We start from the raw sequence: 12,643 nt of genomic DNA, 5'->3' as shown, positions 1-12,643 counted from the left end.
ACATTTTCGACGTTTAAACGCAAATTTCACTCCATTTTGCATGCATAACGTAGTGCATACCTTTCCCTGCGTCAAAACAAGCCCAGAAACTCTCAAATCGCAATCATTCGTCGATTTTGACGAAAATTGTGCGCTATTTCTCTCCAGTTTAAGATATTTCGACGTTTATAACGCAAATTTCACTCCATTTTGCATGCATAACGTAGTGCATACCTTTCCCTGCGTCAAAACAAGCCCAGAAACTCTCAAATCGCAATCATTCGTCGATTTTGACGAAAATTGTGCGCTATTTCTCTCCAGTTTAAGATATTTCGACGTTTAAACGCAAATTTCACTCCATTTTGTATTCAGAATGTAGTGCATACGTTATCCAGCGTCAAAGCAAAACCAGAGACTCGCAAATCGCCTTCATTCGTCGATTTTGACGAGAATTTAGCATTACTTTTCAACCGTTTAAGATATTTCGACGTTTAAAAACGCAAGTTTCACTCCATTTTGCATGCAGAATGTAGTGCATAAAGTTTTCTAACGTCAAAACAAACCCAGGACTCTCAAATCGCAATCATTCGTCGATTTTGACGAAAATTGTGCACTATTTTCTCTCCAGTTTAAGATATTTCGACGTTTAAACGCAAATTTCACTCCATTTTGCATGCATAACGTAGTGCACACCTTTCCCTGCGTCTAAACAAGCCCAGAAACTCTCAAATCGCCAATCATTCGTCGATTTTGACGAAAATTGTGCGCTATTTCTCTCTAGTTTAAGATATTTCGACGTTTAAACGCAAATTTCACTCCATTTTGTATTCAGAACGTAGTGCATACCTTTCCCTGCGTCAAAACAAGCCCAGACACTCTCAAATCGCAATCATTCGTCGATTTTGACGAAGATTGTGCGCTATTTCTCTCCAGTTTAAGATATTTCGACGTTTTAAAACGCAAGTTTCACTCCATTTTGTATTCAGTATGTAGTGCATACGTTTTCGAGCGTCAAAACAAACCCAGAGACACGCAACTCGCATTCATTCATCGAATTTTTGAAAATTATGCGTTATTTCTCTCCCATTTAACATATTTCGAAGTTTAAACACAAATTCCACTTCATTTTGCATGGAGAATGTATTGCATACGTTTTCAAGTGTCAAAACAAACCCAGAGACTCGCAAATCGCAATCATTCGTCGAATTTGACGATAATTATGCGTTATTTCTCTCCCGTTTAAGATATTTCGACGTTTAAAACGCAAGTTTCACTCGATTTTGCATTCAGATTGTTGTGCATACGTTTTGCAGCGTCAACACCAGCCCAGGAACTTTAAAATCGCAATCATTCGTCGATTTTATGATAATTATGCGTTATATCTCTCCCGTTTAAGATATTTCGACGTTTTTAACGCAAATTTCACTCCATTTTGCATGCAGAATGTAGTGCACACGTTTTCCAGCGTCAAAACAAAAACAGAGACTCGCAAATCGCAATCATCGTCGATTTTGACGAAAATTGTGCGTTATTTCTCCCCGGTTAAGATATTTCGACGTTATAAACGCAAGTTTCACTCCATTTCACATGCAGAACGTAGTGCGTACGTTGACCTGTGCCAAAAAGCGCCCAGGAACTTTAAAATCGCAATCATTCGTCGATTTTATGATAATTATGCGTCATATCTCTCCCGTTTACGATATTTCGACGTTCAAGCGCCTTTTCTGTCCATTGCGCATGCAGAATGCAGTGCATACGTTCTCTAGCTACAAAACAAACCCAAAGACTCGCAAATCGCAATCATTCGTCGATTTTGACGATAATTATGCGTTATTTCTCTCCCGTTTAAGATATTTCGACGTTTAAACGCAAGTTTCACTCGATTTTGCATTCAGATTGTTGTGCATACGTTTTGCAGCGTCAACACCAGCCCAGGAACTTTAAAATCGCAATCATTCGTCGATTTTGACGAAAATTGTGCGTTATTTCTCTCCCGTTTAAGATATTTCGACGTTTAAAACGCAAATTTCACTCCATTTTGCATGCATAACGTAGTGCATACCTTTCCCTGCGTCAAAACAAGCCCAGAAACTCTCAAATCGCAATCATTCGTCGATTTTGACGAAAATTGTGCGCTATTTCTCTCCAGTTTAAGATATTTCGACCTTAAAACGCAAATTTCACTCCATTTTGTATTCAGGAATGTAGTGCATACGTTATCCAGCGTCAAAGCAAAACCAGAGACTCGCAAATCGCCTTCATTCGTCGATTTTGACGAGAATTATGCATTACTTTTCAACCGTTTAAGATATTTCGACGTTTAAACGCAAGTTTCACTCCATTTTGCATGCAGAATGTAGTGCATAAGTTTTCTAACGTCAAAACAAACCCAGAGACTCTCAAATCGCAATCATTCGTCGATTTTGACGAAAATTGTGCACTATTTCTCTCCAGTTTAAGATATTTCGACGTTTAAAACGCAAATTTCACTCCATTTTGCATGCATAACGTAGTGCATACCTTTCCCTGCGTCAAAACAAGCCCAGAAACTCTCAAAACGCAATCATTCGTCGATTTTGACGAAAATTGTGCGCTATTTCTCTCTAGTTTAAGATATTTCGACGTTTAAAAACGCAAATTTCACTCCATTTTGTATTCAGAACGTAGTGCATACCTTCCCTGCGTCAAAACAAGCCCAGACACTCTCAAATCGCAATCATTCGTCGATTTTGACGAAAATTGTGCGCTATTTCTCTCCAGTTTAAGATATTTCGACGTTTAAACGCAAGTTTCACTCCATTTTGTATTCAGAATGTAGTGCATACGTTTTCGAGCGTCAAAACAAACCCAGAGACACGCAACTCGCATTCATTCATCGAATTTTTGAAAATTATGCGTTATTTCTCTCCCATTTAACATATTTCGAAGTTAAACACAAATTCCACTTCATTTTGCATGGAGAATGTATTGCATACGTTTTCCAGCGTCAAAACAAACCAGAGACTCGCAAATCGCAATCATTCGTCGATTTTGAGGAAAACCATACGTTATTTCTCTACCGTCTTAGATATTTTCGTAGCTTAAACGCCCTTTTCACTCCATTTCACATGCAAAACGTAGTGCGTACGTTTACCAGCGTCAAAAAAACGCCCACGAACTCGCAAATTGCAACAATACGTCGATTTTGACGAAAATTGTGCGTTATTTCTCTCCCGTTTAAGATATTTCGACATTTAAACGCATATTTCACTCCATTTTGCATGCATAACGAAGTGCATACCTTTCCCTGCGTCAAAACAAGCCCAGACACTCTCAAATCGCAATCATTCGTCGATTTTGACGAGAATTACGCGTTATTTCTCTCCCGTTTAAGATATTTCGACGTTTTAAAAGCAAATTTCACACCATTTTGCATGCACAATGTAGTGCATACGTTCTCTAGCTACAAAACAAACCAAAAGACTCGCAAATCGCAGTCATTCGTCGAACTTGACGATAATTATGCGTTATTTCTCTTCCGTTTAAGATATTTCGAAGTTTAAACGCAAGTTTCACTCCATATTGCATGCAGAATGTAGTGCATACGTTTTCAAGTGTCAAAACAAACCCAGAGACTCGCAAATCGCAATCATTCGTCGAATTTGACGATAATTATGCGTTATTTCTCTCCCGTTTAAGATATTTCGACGTTTAAAAACGCAAGTTTCACTCGATTTTGCATTCAGATTGTTGTGCATACGTTTAGCAGCGTCAACACCAGCCCAGGAACTTTAAAATCGCAATCATTCGTCGATTTTATGATAATTATGCGTTATATCTCTCCCGTTAAGATATTTCGACGTTTTAAAACGCAAATTTCACTCCATTTTGCATGCAGAATGTAGTGCACACGTTTTCCAGCGTCAAAACAAAAACAGAGACTCGCAAATCGCAATCATTCGTCGATTTTGACGAAAATTGTGCGTTATTTCTCCCCCGTTTAAGATATTTCGACGTTTAAACGCAAGTTTCACTCCATTTCACATGCAGAACGTAGTGCGTACGTTGACCAGTGCCAAAAAGCGCCCAGGAACTTTAAAATCGCAATCATTCGTCGATTTTATGATAATTATGCGTCATATCTCTCCCGTTTACGATATTTCGACGTTCAAGCGCCCTTTTCTGTCCATTGCGCATGCAAGAATGCAGTGCATACGTTCTCTAGCTACAAAACAAACCCAAAGACTCGCAAATCGCAATCATTCGTCGAATTTGACGATAATTAGCGTTATTTCTCTCCCGTTTAAGATATTTCGTCGTTTAAAACGCAATTACACTCGATTTTGCATTCAGATTGTTGTGCATACGTTTTGCAGCGTCAAAACCAGCCCAGGAACTTTAAAATCGCAATCATTCGTCGATTTTGACGAAAATTGTGCGCTATTTCTCTCCCGTTTAAGATATTTCGACGTTTAAGCGCGCTTTTCTGTCCATTGCGCATGCAGAATGCAGTGCATACGTTTTCCAGCGTCAAAACAAAAACAGAGACACGCAAATCGCAATCATTCGTCGATTTTGACGAAAATCGTTCGTTATTTCTCTCCCGTTTAAGATATTTCGACGTTTAAACGCAAGTTTCACTCCATTTTGCATGCAGAATGTAGTGCATACGTTTTCCAGCGTCAAAACAAACCCAGAGACTCGCAAATCGCAATCATTCGTCGAATTTGAAGATAATTATGCGTTATTTTTCTCCCGTTTAAGATATTTCGACGTTTATACGCAAGTTTCTCTCCATTTTGCAAGCAGAATGTAGTGCATACGTTTTCCAGCGTCAAAACAAACCCAGAGACTCCCAAATCGCAATCATTCGTCGAATTTGACGATAGTTATGCGTTATTTCTCAACCGTTTAAGATATTTCGACGTTTAAACGCAAATTTTCACTCGATTTTGCATTCAGATTGTTGTGCATACGTTTTGCAGCTTCAAAACCAGCCCAGGAACTTTAAAATCGCAATCATTCGTCGATTTTGACGAAAATTGTGCGTTATTTCTCTCCCGTTTGAGATATTTCGACGTTATAAAAACGCCCTTTTCGCTCCATTTCACATGCAGAACGTAGTGCGTACGCTTTCCAGCGTCAAAACAAACCCAGAGACTCGCAAATCGCAATCATCGTCGAATTTGACGATAATTATGCGTTATTTCTCTCCGTTTAAGATATCTCGACGTTTAAAACGCCATTTTCACTCCATTTCACATGCAGAACGTAGTGCGTACGTTTACCAGTGCCAAAAAGCGCCCAGAGACTCGCTAATCGCAATAATTCGTCGATTTTGACGAAAATTGTGCGCTATTTCTCTCCCGCTTAATATGATACGACGTTTAAACGCAAGATTCACACCATTTTGCATTCAGAATGTAGTGCCTACGTTTTCCAGCGTCAAAACAAAAACAGAGACTCGCAAATCGCAATCATTCGTCGAATTTGACGATAATTATGCGTTATTTCTCTCCCGTTTAAGATATTTCGACGTTTAAACGCCTTTTCACTCCATTTCACATGCAGAACGTAGTGCGTACGTTTACCAGTGCCAAAAAGCGCCCAGAGACTCGCTAATCGCAATCATTCGTCGATTTTGACGAGAATTATGCGTTATTTCTCTCCCGTTTAAGATATTTCGACGTTTAAACGCAAGATTCACTCCATTTTGCATGCAGAATGTAGTGCATACGTTCTCTAGCTATAAAACAAACCCAGAGACTCTCAAATCGCAATCATTCGTCGATTTCACGAGAATTATGCGTTCTATCTCTCCCGTTTATGATATTTCGACGTTTAAACGCCCTTTTCAACTCCATTTCACATGCAGAACGTAGTGCGTACGTATACCAGTGCCAAAAAGCGAAAAGATAACTTTAAAGTCGCAATCATTCGTCGATTTATGATAATTATGCGTTATATCTCTCCCGTTTAAGATATTTCGAGTTTAAACGCAAATTTCACTCGATTTTGCATTCAGATTGTTGTGCATTACGTTTTGCAGCTTCAAAACCAGCCCAGGAACTTTAAAATCGCAATCATTCGTCGATTTTGACGAAAATTGTGCGTTATTTCTCTCCCGTTTAAGATATTTCGACATTTAAACGCATATTTCACTACATTTTGCATGCATAACGAAGTGCAATACCTTTCCCTGCGTCAAAACATGCCCAGACACTCTCAAATCGCAATCATTCGTCGATTTTGACGAGAATTACGCGTTATTTCTCTCCCGTTTAAGATATTTCGACGTTTAAAAGCAAATTTCACACCATTTTGCATGCACAATGTAGTGCATACGTTCTCTAGCTACAAAACAAACCCAAAGACTCGCAAATCGCAGTCATTCGTCGAATTTGACGATAATTATGCGTTATTTCTCTCCCGTTTAAGATATTTCGAAGTTTAAACGCAAGTTTCACTCCATTTTGCATGCAGAATGTAGTGCATACGTTTTCAAGTGTCAAAACAAACCCAGAGACTCGCAAATCGCAATCATTCGTCGAATTTGACGATAATTATGCGTTATTTCTCTCCCGTTTAAGATATTTCGACGTTTAAACGCAAGTTTCACTCGATTTTGCATTCAGATTGTTGTGCATACGTTTTGCAGCGTCAAAACCAGCCCAGGAACTTTAAAATCGCAATCATTCGTCGATTTTAAGATAATTATGCGTTATATCTCTCCCGTTTAAGATTTTTCGACGTTTTAACGCAATTTCACTCCATTTTGCATGCAGAATGTAGTGGACACACGTTTTCCAGCGTCAAAACAAAAACAGAGACTCGCAAATCGCAATCATTCGTCGATTTTGACGAGAATTATGCGTTATTTCTCTCCCGTTTAAGATATTTCGACATTTAAACGCATATTTCACTCCATTTTGCATGCATAACGAAGTGCATACCTTTCCCTGCGTCAAAACATGCCCAGACACTCTCAAATCGCAATCATTCGTCGATTTTGACGAGAATTACGCGTTATTTCTCTCCCGTTTAAGATATTTCGACGTTTAAAAAGCAAATTTCACACCATTTTGCATGCACAATGTAGTGCATACGTTCTCTCTAGCTACAAAACAAACCCGAAGGCTCCCAAATCGCAGTCATTCGTCGAATTTGACGATAATTATGCGTTATTTCTCTCCCGTTTAAGATATTTCGAAGTTTAAACGCAAGTTTCACTCCATTTTGCATGCAGAATGTAGTGGATACGTTTTCAAGTGTCAAAACAAACCCAGAGACTCGCAAATCGCAATCAATCGTCGAATTTGACGATAATTATGCGTTATTTCTCTCCCGTTTAAGATATTTCGACGTTTTAAACGCCCTTTTCACTCCATTTCACATGCAGAACGTAGTGCGTACGTTTACCAGTGCCAAAAAGCGCCCAGAGACTCGCTAATCGCAATCATTCGTCGATTTTGACGAGAATTATGCGTTATTTCTCTCCCGTTTAAGATATTTCGACGTTTAAACGCAAGATTCACTCCATTTTGCATGCAGAATGTAGTGCATACGTTCTCTAGCATATAAAACAAACCCAGAGACTCTCAAATCGCAATCATTCGTCGATTTCACGAGAATTATGCGTTCTATCTCTCCCGTTTATGATATTTCGACGTTTAAACGCCCTTTTCACTCCATTTCACATGCAGAACGTAGTGCGTACGTATACCAGTGCCAAAAAGCGAAAAGATAACTTTAAAGTCGCAATCATTCGTCGATTTTATGATAATTATGCGTTATATCTCTCCCGTTTAAGATATTTCGAGTTTAAACGCCAATTTCACTCGATTTTTGCATTCAGATTGTTGTGCATACGTTTTGCAGCTTCAAAACCAGCCCAGGAACTTTAAAATCGCAATCATTCGTCGATTTTGACGAAATTGTGCGTTATTTCTCTCCCGTTTAAGATATTTCGACATTTAAACGCATATTTCACTACATTTTGCATGCATAACGAAGTGCATACCTTTCCCTGCGTCAAAACATGCCCAGACACTCTCAAATCGCAATCATTCGTCGATTTTGACGAGAATTACGCGTTATTTCTCTCCCGTTTAAGATATTTCGACGTTTAAAAGCAAATTTCACACCATTTTGCATGCACAATGTAGTGCATACGTTCTCTAGCTACAAAACAAACCCAAAGACTCGCAAATCGCAGTCATTCGTCGAATTTGACGATAATTATGCGTTATTTCTCTCCCGTTTAAGATATTTCGAAGTTTAAACGCAAGTTTCACTCCATTTTGCATGCAGAATGTAGTGCATACGTTTTCAAGTGTCAAAACAAACCCAGAGACTCGCAAATCGCAATCATTCGTCGAATTTGACGATAATTATGCGTTATTTTCTCTCCCGTTTAAGATATTTCGACGTTTAAACGCAAGTTTCACTCGATTTTGCATTCAGATTGTTGTGCATACGTTTTGCAGCGTCAAAACCAGCCCAGGAACTTTAAAATCGCAATCATTCGTCGATTTTATGATAATTATGCGTTATATCTCTCCCGTTTAAGATATTTCGACGTTTTAACGCAAATTTCACTCCATTTTGCATGCAGAATGTAGTGGACCACGTTTTCCAGCGTCAAAACAAAACAGAGACTCGCAAATCGCAATCATTCGTCGATTTTGACGAGAATTATGCGTTATTTCTCTCCCGTTTAAGATATTTCGACATTTAAACGCATATTTCACTCCATTTTGCATGCATAACGAAGTGCATACCTTTCCTGCGTCAAAACATGCCCAGACACTCTCAAATCGCAATCATTCGTCGATTTTGACGAGAATTACGCGTTATTTCTCTCCCGTTTAAGATATTTCGACGTTTAAAAGCAAATTTCACACCATTTTGCATGCACAATGTAGTGCATACGTTCTCTAGCTACAAAACAAACCCGAAGGCTCCCAAATCGCAGTCATTCGTCGAATTTGACGATAATTATGCGTTATTTCTCTCCCGTTTAAGATATTTCGAAGTTTAAACGCAAGTTTCACTCATTTTGCATGCAGAATGTAGTGGATACGTTTTCAAGTGTCAAAACAAACCCAGAGACTCGCAAATCGCAATCAATCGTCGAATTTGACGATAATTATGCGTTATTTCTCTCCCGTTTAAGATATTTCGACGTTTAAACGCAAATTTCACACCATTTTGCATGCAAAATTGTAGTGCATACGTTTTCCAACGTCAAAACCAGCCCAGGAACTTTAAAATCGCGATCATTCGTCGATTTTATGGTAATTATGCGTTATATCTCTCCCGCTTAAGATATTTCGACGTTTAAACGCCAATTTCACTCGATTTTGCATTCAGATTGTTGTGCATACCTGTTATAACGTCAAAACCAGCCCAGGAACTTTAAAATCGCGATCATTCGTCGATTTTATGGTAATTATGCGTTATATCGCTCCGCTTAAGATATTTCGACGTTTAAACGCCAATTTCACTCGATTTTGCATTCAGATTGTTGTGCATACGTTTTGCAGCTTCAAAGCCAGCCCAGGAACTTTAAAAATCGCAATCATTCGTCGATTTTGACGAAAATTGTGCGTTATTTCTCTCCCGTTTAAGATATTTCGACGTTTAAAACGCAAGTTTCACTCCATTTTGCATGCAGAATGTAGTGCATACGTTTTTCAAGTGTCAAAACAAACCCAGAGACTCCCAAATCGCAATTATTCGTCGATTTTATGATAATTATGCGTTATATCTCCCCGTTTAAGATATTTCGACGTTTAAACGCAAGTTTCACTCCATTTCACATGCAGAACGTAGTGCATACGTTTTCCAGCGTCAAAACAAACCCAGAGACTCGCAAATAGCAATCATTCGTCGAATTTGACGATAATTATGCGTTATTTCTCTCCGTTTAAGATATCTCGACGTTTAAACGCCATTTTCACTCCATTTCACATGCAGAACGTAGTGCGTACGTTTACCAGTGCCAAAAAGCGTCCAGAGACTCGCTAATCGCAATAATTCGTCGATTTTGACGAAAATTGTGCGCTATTTCTCTCCCGTTTAAGATATTTCGACGTTTAATCGCAAGATTCACTCCATTTTGCATGCAGAATGTAGTGCATACGTTCTCTAGCTATAAAACAAACCCAGAGACTCTCAAATCGCAATCATTCGTCGATTTCACGAGAATTATGCGTTCTATCTCTCCCGTTTATGGTATTTCGACGTTTAAACGCCCTTTTTACTCCATTTCACATGCAGAACGTAGTGCGGATGTATACCAGTGCCAAAAAGCGAAAAGATAACTTTAAAATCGCAATCATTCGTCGATTTTATGATAATTATGCGTTATATCTCTCCCGTTTAAGATATTTCGAGTTTAAACGCAAATTTCACTCCATTTTGCATGCAGAATGCAGTGCACACGTTTTCCAGCGTCAAAACAAAATCAGAGACTCGCAAATCGCAATCATTCGTAGATTTTGACGAAAATTGTGCGTTATTTCTCTCCCGTTTAAGATATTTCGACGTTTAAACGCAAGTTTCACTCCATTTTGCATGCAGAATGTAGTGCATACGCTTTCCAGCGTCAAAACAACCCAGAGACTCGCAAATCGCAATCATTCGTCGAATTTGACGATAATTATGCGTTATTTCTCTCCGTTTAAGATATCTCGACGTTTAAACGCCATTTTCACTCCATTTCACATGCAGAACGTAGTGCGTACGTTTACCAGTGCCAAAAAGCGCCCAGAGACTCGCTAATCGCAATAATTCGTCGATTTTGACGAAAATTGTGCGCTATTTCTCTCCCGCTTAATATGATACGACGTTTAAACGCAAGATTCACACCATTTTGCATGCAGAATGTAGTGCCTACGTTTTCCAGCGTCAAAACAAAAACAGAGACTCGCAAATCGCAATCATTCGTCGATTTTGACGAGAATTATGCGTTATTTCTCTCCGTTTAAGATATTTCGACGTTTAAAAACGCAAGATTCACTCCATTTTGCATGCAGAATGTAGTGCATACGTTCTCTAGCTATAAAACAAAACCCAGAGACTCTCAAATCGCAATCATTCGTCGATTTCACGAGAATTATGCGTTCTATCTCTCCCGTTTATGATATTTCGACGTTTAAAACGCCCTTTTCACTCCATTTCACATGCAGAACGTAGTGCGTACGTATACCAGTGCCAAAAAGCGAAAAGATAACTTTAAAGTCGCAATCATTCGTCGATTTTATGATAATTATGCGTTATATCTCTCCGTTTAAGATATTTCGAGTTTAAACGCATAATTTCACTCCATTTTGCATGCAGAATGCAGTGCATACGTTTTCCAGCGTCAAAACAAACCCAGAGACTCGCTAATCGCAATAATTCGTCGATTTTGACGAAAATTGTGCGTTATTTCTCTCCCGCTTAATATGATACGACGTTTAAACGCAAGATTCACTCCATTTTGCATGCAGAATGTAGTGCACACGTTTTGCAGCGTCAAAACAAACCCAAAGACTCGCAAATCGCAATCATTCGTCGAATTTGACGATAATTATGCGTTATATCTCTCCCGTTTAAGATATTTCGACGTTTTAAACGCAAATTTCACTCCATTTTGCAAGCCGAATGTAGTGCATACGTTTTTCCAGCGTCAAAACAAACCCAGAGACTCGCAAATCGCAATCATTCGTCGAATTTGACGATAGTTATGCGTTATTTCTCTCCCGTTTAAGATATTTCGACGTTTAAACGCAAATTTCACACCAGTTTGCATGCAAAATTGTATTGCATACGTTTTCCAACGTCAAAACCAGCCCAGGAACTTTAAAATCGCGATCATTCGTCGATTTTATGGTAATTATGCGTTATATCTCTCCCGCTTATGATATTTCGACGTTTAAAACGCCAATTTCACTCGATTTTGCATTCAGATTGTTGTGCATACGTTTTGCAGCTTCAAAACCAGCCCAGGACTTTAAAATCGCAATCATTCGTCGATTTTGACGAAAATTGTGCGTTATTTCTCTCCCGTTTAAGATATTTCGACATTTAAACGCATATTTCACACCATTTTGCATGCATAACGAAGTGCATACCTTTCCCTGCGTCAAAACAAACCCAGATATTCGCAAATCGCAATCATTCGTCGATTTGACGGTAATTATGCGTTATTCCCTCCGTTTAAGATATCTCGACGTTTAAACGCCCTTTTCACTCCATTTCACATGCAGAACGTAGTGCGTACGTTTACCAGTGCCAAAAAGCGCCCAGGAACTTTAAAATCGCAATCATTCGTCGATTTTATGATAATTATGCGTTATATCTCTCCCGCTTAAGATATTTCGACGTTTAAGCGCGCTTTTCTGTCCATTGCGCATGCAGAATGCAGTGCATACGTTTTCCAGCGTCAAAACAAAAACAGAGAAACGCAAATCGCAATCATCCGTCGATTTTGAGGAAAATTGTGCGTTATTTCTTTCCCGTATAAGATATTTCGACGTTTAAAACGCAAGTTTCACTCGATTTTTGCATTCAGATTGTTGTGCATTACGTTTTGCAGCGTCAAAACCAGCCCAGGAACTTTAAAATCGCAATCATTCGTCGATTTTATGATAATTATGCGTTATATCTCTCCCGTTTAAGATATTTCGACGTTTTAACG

The sequence above is a fragment of the Bombus affinis genome, chromosome 10 (assembly GCF_024516045.1).
Source record: "Bombus affinis isolate iyBomAffi1 chromosome 10, iyBomAffi1.2, whole genome shotgun sequence".
NCBI lineage: Eukaryota > Metazoa > Arthropoda > Insecta > Hymenoptera > Apidae > Bombus > Bombus affinis.
This window is presented reverse-complemented; position numbering follows the sequence as displayed.